This window comes from Notolepis coatsorum, assembly GCF_963971535.1.
Source record: "Notolepis coatsorum genome assembly, chromosome: 17".
In the NCBI taxonomy this organism is placed as follows: Eukaryota; Metazoa; Chordata; class Actinopteri; order Aulopiformes; family Paralepididae; genus Notolepis; species Notolepis coatsorum.
In genome coordinates, this window is record NC_140181.1 from 45,821,943 (window position 1) to 45,832,391 (window position 10,449).

The 10,449-nt window shown below is 41.1% G+C and overlaps 1 protein-coding gene across 1 annotated transcript in view; it reads left to right on the plus strand.

The window, feature by feature from the left end:
- The window catches only part of tafa5l (TAFA chemokine like family member 5, like), a 138,950-nt gene extending 129,367 nt beyond the window's left edge, over positions 1-9,583 (plus strand). Inside the window, exon 5 of the mRNA XM_084332884.1 lies at positions 9,163-9,583. The gene's annotated coding sequence lies outside the window, so the exon portion shown is untranslated. The remainder of the gene's footprint in view (positions 1-9,162) is intronic.
- The last annotated feature ends 866 nt before the right edge of the window (positions 9,584-10,449 follow it).

Sequence of the window (10,449 nt, forward strand, 5' to 3'; positions counted from 1 at the left end):
CCATTTATGTAGCCCCTTTTACCCCAGTTGACTTAGAGGGCAGGGCCCTAGGTTCGTAACACCTAGCTCTTACTAATCTAATAATACAAATATACGAATATCTGTTATATCTGGGATATAACATCAATACCTTTGAAATAGAAATGATCAAGCCAGACACTTAACTTTAAATATAAAAATAATCTGTATTGAACATAGTGTTATATATTACATACACCGTGTGTATATATATACACATTACCGAATAAAGAAAATGTTAGTTAGTTAATAAATAGAGTATTGTCTCTCAAAGGCACCGTGTGCTCAATATCAAAAAAGGAAAACAAAATAACAGAGCTGTTACTCTGTACTCTGGTTCAAACTCAAAGGCACCATGTGCTCAATATCAAAAAAGGAAAACAAAATAACAGAGCTGTTACTCTGTACTCTGGTTCAAACTCAAAGGCACCATGTGCTCAATATCAAAAAAGGAAATATAAATGAAAACCTATATCCAAAATGGCATTAATGATACAGCTAATTACAAATGAAATATCCTGTACAATAATACAATATACTAATACACCTAAGCCGGCATCTAATAAACAAAAACAAACAAACAAAAAACCCCGTTGCAGGCCTGATTGATGGGAAACTCACAATCCCATTTAATCTTCAGCTCTAATGAGCCAAAGTACTCACGGTCCGGAGTCAGTGTTCAGGTGGGGGGAAAGGAGAAAGTGGAGATTGAGTACGATGCAATGTGAAGTCCTGGTGGCCTAAATATTAAAGGCAACCAACTTGTGTCTAACCACGCCCAACTTGCGTCTAGCCACGCCCCCGCGGCGACGCGGCAGCAGCAGAGCGGAGCGGCAGAGCGGAGCTCATTATATGCCAGTAACCGCCCCCTATTCAGTATCCAGAAATAGCTCAATTGGCAAAGCTGCATGGCTGTGGATCCTACGGCTCGTTGCTCGCTAGTTCGATTCCCTTCAATTTTTTATTTTATTTTTTTTTAACGTGCATTCGCATTCTTTCGCTGTTAAGTTTAGGCATAACTTTAAGCATTGTTTCGGAGTTGGTTAAGGTTAGGCATTGTTTCGGAGTTGCTTAAGGTTAGAAGGGTTAAGTTTAGGCGCTGTTAAGGAGCTGGTTAAGGTTAGAGTTTGACTTAGAGAATGGCAATATTTTTTAACGTGCATTCATTTCGCCGGTTAAGTTTAGGCATTGTTTCGGAGTTGGTTAAGGTTAGGCATTGTTTCGGAGTTGCTTAAGGTTAGAAGGGTTAAGTTTAGGCGCTGTTAAGGAGCTGGTTAAGGTTAGAGTTTGACTTAGAGAATGGCAATATTTTTTAACGTGCATTCATTTCGCCGGTTAAGTTTAGGCATTGTTTCGGAGTTGGTTAAGGTTAGGCATTATTTCGGAGTTGCTTAAGGTTAGAAGGGTTAAGTTTAGGCGCTGTTAAGGAGCTGGTTAAGGTTAGAGTTTGACTTAGAGAATGGCAATAGACAGCCTATTTCCGCGCTGCAGCGCGAGGCAATAGACAGCCTATTTCCGCGCTGCCGCTCTCTCGCGCTGCCGTGGTCACATGGGCGTATTGGCCAATCAGAGAAACGCTAAACACAAGTTGGTTGCCTAAAATATTCACGCGTCCTGGTGGGCCTCCCACGCTGCCAGAGGAAGTGTGTACAGGCCTTGGTAGCACAGACTGCTATCTGGTTCCCGAAATCTGTACAGGCCCTGGTAGCACAGACCGCTTATCCTGTTCTCGAAGTCTGTACAGGCCCTGGTAGCACAGACCGCTTATCCTGTTCTCGAATGTAGTGGGTTTCCGGGTTAGCTATCCGGGGCCTGCTACTGTTTACCTAGCTTAGCCAGCTAGCCTCAACACCCAGTCCAATGTGGAGCAATTGATTAGGCATGCCTATCTAACATGCACAATTCCCCAACATCACATATAATGTTCAGCGTGTGTTCTAGGCCAGAACACTTGATAACACTATACTGGATACAACTTAGCAATGGTGTGTCAAACATTTGCACACTCTTCCACCTGCTTCTCTCACCCTCTCACTTTCTGGTCTTCAAGAGCTCAATCACCACACCTGGTTAAACCCAGTCCCATCAACCCTGACCTTTTTCCTGATTGGCCAAGCCACAGTTCCCAGTTCACATAGACAGGAGTTCTACATATTACCCATACATGAAATAATGGTATATGTAGAACATATTACCCAGAGGTAAATAAGATATACAAAATACAAAATAATAACATATTTATATAAGACAACAACTTGGTTTATATTAACAGGATAACCACTGGGTTAATATTACCAGGGTTAGTTAATATTACCAGGGTTACATATATATATATATATATATATATATATATATATATATATATATATATATATATATATATATATATATATATTTTTTTTTTTTTTTTTTTGGGCCAGGGAGCCGCAGCTGATTGGCTAAAGAGCCGCAGGTTGCCGACCCCTGCCCTAAGAGAAGTCTTTGGAAAATATTGGAGAATGAGACCCAATGGTCCTCAGTCTTACAAGAAAGTTACGAACAAATTTCTTTGTAACTCCACTTACGAACTTCTAGGGACGATTTTGGCATGATCGAACGATTTATTTTCGGAGATTCGTTCGTAGCTACGAACAGGATTTACGAACTCTGAAAGGCACCTGTAACTCGGACAGACTGGTGTTCTTAACGGCTTCATTTGTGAGAAATCATTGGTGATTGCGTTCACATTGGGCCTCATGCATGAAGCGATATAAGAACAGATTTCGTTCTTAACTAGCATTTCCTCTTACTTTGTTCTTACCTGGGATTCAGCAAAGTTTTCTTATTGTTGCTTTTTTCTCAGGCAAGAACAAATTATAAGAGTGGTCAAGAGCACTCTTACCGAAATAAGAAATTCTTACCCCAAAAAAATTTAAAAATTAAAAAGCCTACCATTGGTTATTGCCCCCAAATACGACTTTAAAAATACAGAACTTTTCAATAATAATTATTATTATTATTATAACTTATTGCATGCGTTCTGTCTGAAATGGATTATATATTGCTGTTAGAACAGTTATGCTCTGGCCTCCCAGGCCATTGATTGATTGAAGATTTTATTAACAGATTGCAGAATGGGTACAATACAGTACAGCTCAATACACACAATTGTTAAGGGGAGGCAGACCAGAGAAAGACTTTCGTCTTGTTTACATCAGGGTCCCCCATTTTCAATTCATAATGACATTTATGACATACACAACATACAGATATACAGATATATATCATGACATTTATGACATGACATACAGATATGCAGTATACGTAGCATAGAACGCATATTTAGAGATCGTCTATATCAGTGGTTCCCAAACTTCTGTTTTATGCGGACCACTAGATTGTTATCAAGAACATTTGCGGACCACCTCGTATGCAAACAGTAAAACATAAATAAATAAACAACTGACTTAAACCCAGTAATACATGAGACCCTCTTCTTGGACCAAGTACATTTAGTTGATAATCCAATGTACAGTTACCCCCACCGCCTACCCATCCCCCCCCACCCCACCCCACCCACCCAACCACCTCCAATGTACAGTTCCCCCCCCCCACCCTCCCAGGCCATTGATTGATTGAAGATTTTATTAACAGATTGCAGAATGGGTACAATACAGTACAGCTCAATACACACAATTGTTAAGGGGAGGCAGACCAGAGAAAGACTTTCGTCTTGTTTACATCAGGGTCCCCCATTTTCAATTCATAATGACATTTATGACATACACAACATACAGATATACAGATATATATCATGACATTTATGACATGACATACAGATATGCAGTATACGTAGCATAGAACGCATATTTAGAGATCGTCTATATCAGTGGTTCCCAAACTTCTGTTTTATGCGGACCACTAGATTGTTATCAAGAACATTTGCGGACCACCTCGTATGCAAACAGTAAAACATAAATAAATAAACAACTGACTTAAACCCAGTAATACATGAGACCCTCTTCTTGGACCAAGTACATTTAGTTGATAATCCAATGTACAGTTACCCCCACCGCCTACCCATCCCCCCCCACCCCACCCCACCCACCCAACCACCTCCAATGTACAGTTTCCCCCCCCCCCACCCCACCTACCCAACCCCCCCCCCCCCCCCCCCACCTCCTCCAATGTACAGTTTCTACATCAAATGTATATACCGGTACTCTCTTTTTTTTTTTACTCTTTTTGTATCACAAACTATACTGTATTTGTAGATCTGGTATGTCATAAATGTATAGATGTCAGTACTGTCTATCTGTATGTCATGTATGTCATATATGTTATGATGAATTGAAAATGGGGGACCCTGATGTAAACAAGACGAAAGTCTTTCTCTGGTCTCCATCCCCTTAACAATTGTCTGTATTGAGCTGTACTGTATTGTACCCATTCTGCAATCTGTTAATACAATTTTCAATCAATCAATCAATCAAGACCCGCGTCGCGGGCACTGCGTTCCGTTCTCAGAATGGATTTGAGAGAGATGTGTCATCCAGTTTGACTTGGAGCACGCACTGTAATATGCGCACTGCTAGTCATCAGGATATGCGGAGATATTCAGACTCTAGATCTATTTGCAGAGCCAGATGAGTGGCAACCTGTGCGATTGGCTCTTGACAACGCACAGTTCAGTATTGACAAAGCCTACAGTACTTTGCTGGAACGATTCATTTTGCACGTACTGTATACAGTACGTGTGTATGCGCGCACTGCGGGAGGTGGCCAGAACCGCGCAACTAGCCAACTACTATTATATTACTATATTAATACAGTATATTCCACTATATATAGCTATAGGTGCTGTATGATGACAATACATTTGATTCCTATCTAATTTTGATCCATCGCAAAGCGCTCCAGCGCTTGAATACGGCCGGGGGATCCGATGCAGACCCACGGCTCTCGTATTATAATGAGCCCGCGAGGCGTGTCTCTGTATGCAAATGACTTGCGCGAGAACGCGCATCCAGTTTAGAATGAGTGGAATTCACCATTCAAAAAACCTGGGTAAGAACAGATTTGGACTTTAAGAACGGCTTGATGAGGGCGGCTACGTGGCGCAGTGGGCAAGGCGCTCGCAACGAATGCTGGAGACTAGGCTCGAACAGGATGCTTCCTGTTCGAGCCCCGCTCTCCACATTGCTTTCAGTTTAGCTGGTCGTCCACAATAATACACATTGGGCGTATTACGGGGAGGGAAACTGAAGGGTGGGGATCGGGCGTTGTGGACAGCGACTCCTACAGGTCGGTTGGTGCGCCTGCGCAGTAGAATCAAGAAGCGACGGGGGCGGGGCCCCTCCAAAGCCCAGACCTCCGACGCTGAAAGATCGAGCCGCGCAGGTGAAAAGATGCAACGGCTGTTACCTCGAGTATCGGAGGGGACTCGTGCTATGTATGACTTAGTCCACATTGCAGCCGGCTTGTGGGAGGCAAGAAACAACGTTCAAAGACAGGGGAGGGTTGAATTGGACGATATGAAAATTGGGATGGGAGAAAAATAGAAAAATGGGAGAAAAAGTGGATAAAAAAAAAGAACGGCTTGATGAATGTGGGGGTGGCTTTTCTTATTGTTCTCTTAACAGACGGGTAAGCAAGAATATAAGAAAAATAATAAGAGAGTATTGTTGAATGAGGCCCATTGATTCTACAGACATCCTCGGAATTAAATAATTATAATAATAATAATTACGACTATATTTGTATCATTAACAATTACGTTTTATATTTATAGTCATGACTCAAGGCATCATGCTGTCCGAAAATAAATAAAAGAACTACACAAACACTGCAAATGACAGTAAATAAATAAATAAATAAATAAGAACTAAACCCAATCGCATGGATATAGTTATAGTGAAATAGACTGTATTAATATTCCATATACCGTCTTGTTCTCTATTATTATTTATTGTTAATAATAATAAATACGACTATATTTGTATCATTAAAAATTACGTTTTATATTTATAGTCATGACTCTAGGCATCGTGCTGTCCGAAAATAAATAAAAGCACTACACAAACACTGCAAATGACAGTGAATAAATAAATAAGAACTAAACCCAATCGCGTGGATATAGTTATAGTCGAATAGACTGTATTAATATTCCATATACCGTCTTGTTCTCTATTGTTATTATTATTATATTATTTATTGTTGGTTTTATTTATGTATTACATTGCTTAGTGTGCACATCGTAATAGCCAGTGGAGAAACATTCCACTGCGCATCTTACTATTCACGAGTTGAACCCACACAAATGACAACAGACACAAAGGATACAAAGGATAACGAATTCCATATAAATCTATAGCTTATTAGCAACGATACAGCAGCCTGATGCAGGCGGCTTTGTGAGGATGCATATGGAGCGCTCCTGGGCAACTGTGCTCAGCGCACGCACACACACACACAATAGCATTATCTATTGCTGCTGGAAGATATCGCTGATCGTGCACTGAGGAGCTGCACCAGACACTCAAACCCTGTGCCACCACACGTCCAGGTACTGTCCACCTTGGGCACATGCTCATCAACCACCTGCTCTACGTGGTCTCACGCTTCCCAGGAGGTGTACATAACTCCTACATCTTACAGAACAGATCTGTGGGTGTGCATCTCGAGCAAGGCAATGGCTAATTGGTACGTACTGTATACGTGTGTAATGAATCGTTCCAGCAACAGTAGGCTTCTATTATTCTAATGACTTATTAGGAAATCGCGGATATGCGCTGCCCCCCTGGTTCATGACCACACTCACCAACCCCCAGACGGAGCAGGAGGTGGCCTTGAGAGCCAAGCACAGCATTGGACTGCTGAATCTTTTTTTGGACTTTGATTTCACATGATTTCTTTTTCACTTCAGCCGCTGTGTGCGCCTCTCCTGACACCACGTTAACCTCACCTATTAACTCGTCCCATGGCGCTTTTTCTGGGTGGCCTTCTACCCATATTGACACTACTAAATAAGATGTCACGCTAAGTTGTCATGTTCTACAGTATGACTTACCTTTATGACTCAGGCATCCAGAGGAGGACTTTCGTAAATTTGTCTGTACAAACTACTTACGATAGTTATGTACCTTCGATCATGAGGTCCAATGTCTATTATCTGTTAAAAGGACATGTAATTAAAATGTGTATATAATATGTACACAAGAAGTATGCTTAAGTAAACACATTGAGAGGGTAATTAAATCATAACAGATTTAATCGATATAATACTAAATGTAAAATGTAGTAAATCCCGGCGAAGATGCCCCCTAGAATGTAATTTATCAACAAGCTTAACAAAATAACCAACTGTCTCATTAGCCAAATGCATTATGGCAAAAGAGTGCATCTTTATCTTAAGTCTTCTCACAATTTCTTTTACCTCAGGAGGTGAAGAAAGTCGAGCTATAGTGATGCTACAGCAGTTTAATAGTGCTAGCAACTATATTCTCAGCATCATACCCTTCATATTTTTTTAATAAATCATATTGTGTTAGAAATCTAATATTAGAAAATCATGTCCATGAAAGTCCTACTCTTACTCTCTCATGGATTACAAAAAATAAGGTAAATTACTGTGAGGGTGTAGGGGCTTCTTACTTCAGGGGGGGTCATCTTACCCAGGTTTACCCTACTGTATTTGGCCAAAGAGTGGGAAGGACTAACCAACCATGTGATGCATGAGTGGAACCAGCACACTGTTATATATTTCAGTCTTTATTTACAGCAGGGGTGCCCAACCTTTTTTGAACCAAGATCAACTTTTTAATTTACCACCTAGCCAAGAGCTACCAGCCAAAATTGTATATTGTAAGCCGTCATTTGAGGCTTTATAAAAGCAGCATAATGAACACATCTGTCAGTGCCAAGTCCGACCTCATCTTAAATAACAAACAGCATTGCTTGTTGTAGTTAACAAGGAGAGGCAGAGTTGATTTAGCAAAAAAAATAAAATAAAAAATTAATTTTGATTTTATTAATCGAGATCTACTTGAAATCAGCCTGCGATCTACCTGTCGATCACGATCGACTGGTTGGGCACCACTGATTTACAGTATATGAAGAAGGCTAAATAAAGAAGAATAAAATATACCATGGTGTGCTAGCTGTACGTCTACCTCATTGTCCTGCACTTGATGATGTGTGTATACTGTATAGTCAATTCTTAACCAAACCTTCAAAAACTATAGATTTCTTAAATTCTGTTGACTGGTAATTGGTGAGATAAGTACCGTAAATAGAACTGGTTGCCCCGGGCTTTGTTTGCTCAGCAAACGTTGTCTTTGGTGAAGTGGTTAGTAGCAGTTTAGCCTGCTGAGTCGCTAGCGGGCTAGTTTCACTTCTGGAAACGCCGTTGTTTTCCTTAACACAGAGGGAACTCTCTACTTGAGCTTTAATAGGATTCCACTCCCAAGAACATGACTGAGTGGCTGAGAACCTTTTTCATGCCCAAGATTCTAGGGGCATTTGGTATCTGCATGCTCTATGTCTCCCGGCCAATATTCTAAGATTGATTTTCTCTCTTCCGCAAAGAAAACAAAATGAATCACGCACAATTACCAAGGACAGGGAGAAAAGGGGAATTGGGGCGTCATAAATATTTATTAGCTGGGGCTTCGAAATTCATGCAATTCCTTGTAGATTCGCCAAGTCATATTTAAGCGCATGAAAGATTCATATGGGCATTCACAGGTGTCACGTTTGTCCATTGTCACCCTGAATCATTTATATATTTTAATCTATAGATATATCTGCATATAACACATTCATTATTATTATATTCTGTTATTCAAAATGGGCTTTTAAATCAATTACTCTCAATTACAATTGTACAGAAACTGTAGAATCTATCTGTCTCTTTAATTAGACAAGTGGGGTATGATGTATTTATCATATTAAATTATACCTATATGTAATAGAATATGTATGTACCTTAGAATATTTGCATGTTTTTTAGTAAATCAACCAGTGGAATTGCTGGGGGAAAACTACAAGAAACTGTTCAAGGTTAAATTTCTTCATCTCAGCCCTTGGCCTTCTTTCTATTCCTCCATCTCCCTCTCTCCCTCCCTCCCTCTACCCCCCCTCACATCTCTACCCGCCGTCATGCAGGTTTATTGCCACCCATGGTACAACGGGGATTGAGGCCAATCACTACTCCAGAACATTGTGTCCATCCACCAAAACCAGCTCCCACACCAGTAAACAAGGTCCGACCTTCAATAAACATAACCCCCCCCCCCCCTCCCTCGTCACGGCAACAGAAAGTATTTTCAGTCGGTCCAACCTTTCTGAGTCCCTTCTTCTCAAGAGCCAACATGGTACACACACACCATCAGCTTTCAGTCTTCACTGCAACCAAACCATGAAAAAGGCGACCCACAGCAAAAACCCCTTCAAGTACATGCTCATCCTTTCAGCAGGGAAGTGGATTATTTATTGATGTCTTTTTGAAACACCTTTTAATTTTTTTTTGCTCTTTTCACCGTCAATTCTACTGGATGGGGTCTTCTAGAACATGTTTCTTTCATTGGTGGCGTGATATAGACTTGCCAAAAGGTCTTTCTAAAACCTAAACCCGCTCCCCAACCCTCTCTCTCTCTCTCTCTCTCTCTCTCTCTCTCTCTCTCTCTCTCTCTCTCTCTCTCTCTCTCTCTCTCTCTCTCTCTCTCTCGCTACTTCTCTTCTGTCACTGTTCTGAGACATCTGGAGGTTATTTCAGCCGAGCATAACGTTTCTTCTAGCGATGGTGTCTTCCGACAGACACAAGTCTGAAATGGATGTTCCAGCCTTTACACTTTTCACATTGCATGTACTATAGCTGGAAGAAGATGGCTAAAACTGTCCACAAAGGATCCTCCAAAAGCTTAAAAAAATAAAATAAAAAGAAAAACATATACTTGGATGGATAATGTGAAGAAGATGAAGGTGTATTGAAAGGTTGCAAAAGATCACAGAGGACGTAATGTACTTTTCTATGTCTCTGGCTCCAGTGTGTGAGGAGGAGGAGGAGGAGGAGGAGGCGAATAGTGGAGATGAAGGTCATGTTGATGAAATGTGGGAAACTTTTCAACAACTCAGCTTATATCGGCTACTGTGTGTGGTGCAAATGTAGACTAGCCCCGATAGATTAGGTCAGTAAACCCCCCACACACACACACACACACACACACACACACACACACACACGCACGCACGCACGCACACACACACACACACACACACACACCCATGAGCGCTTTGCAAGACACACACCTCTGACCGGTCTTACCGGTCTATTCCTCTGTGTGTGATTGTGTGTGTGTATGTCTGTCTGTGTGTGGTGGGTGCCTGCATCTGTACGCACATGAACATACAGTACGTGAGTGTGTTTGGATATGAACGTATGTGTGTGTGTGC